Source organism: Aplysia californica, unplaced genomic scaffold (assembly GCF_000002075.1).
Source record: "Aplysia californica isolate F4 #8 unplaced genomic scaffold, AplCal3.0 scaffold00258, whole genome shotgun sequence".
NCBI classification, from domain to species: domain Eukaryota; kingdom Metazoa; phylum Mollusca; class Gastropoda; order Aplysiida; family Aplysiidae; genus Aplysia; species Aplysia californica.
Window position 1 is genome coordinate 248,322 of NW_004797528.1, and position 520 is coordinate 248,841.

Here is a 520-nt window from a genome sequence, read left to right on the forward strand (position 1 = left end):
GGTCAGGCACAGTTATGAACGTGGCATTAGTCAGCCCATTTACAATTCTACTATGCTTGAACGAGAAATGTCCCCCCTTTGGGAATGGTCTAAAGACAGTTCAGTCAGTGGCACTGCCCCAGGGGTGGATTTTATTTTTAAAAATCGAGTATAGGTCTTTCGGCTGGGATATTGTATCCCTCTCTTCTCCGGTTGACCTTAACAAGTAGGGTCGAGGCCTGCTTCCTAAATCATCGAAGAAATAGCTGATGGAAAAACCTTTTGATCACAAGTAAGCCTTGTACAGTATTTAGGTACTTCGCTGTGTGTGCCAGGGACATGACTATAATTCCTGATTGGGGAAGACTTCTACCATCTTCCTCAGTCTTTCTTCTGGGTAGCCAAGACAGGCTGAGTCAAAGCAGTTGTTTTCCTGAACTGAGAAAGCTATTCTTATGAAAACTTTCAACATTTACATCAAAATTACAACAAAAAAAACGAACCGAAGAAAACGAAAGGAAGGGGGGGGGGGTCTGTCTGA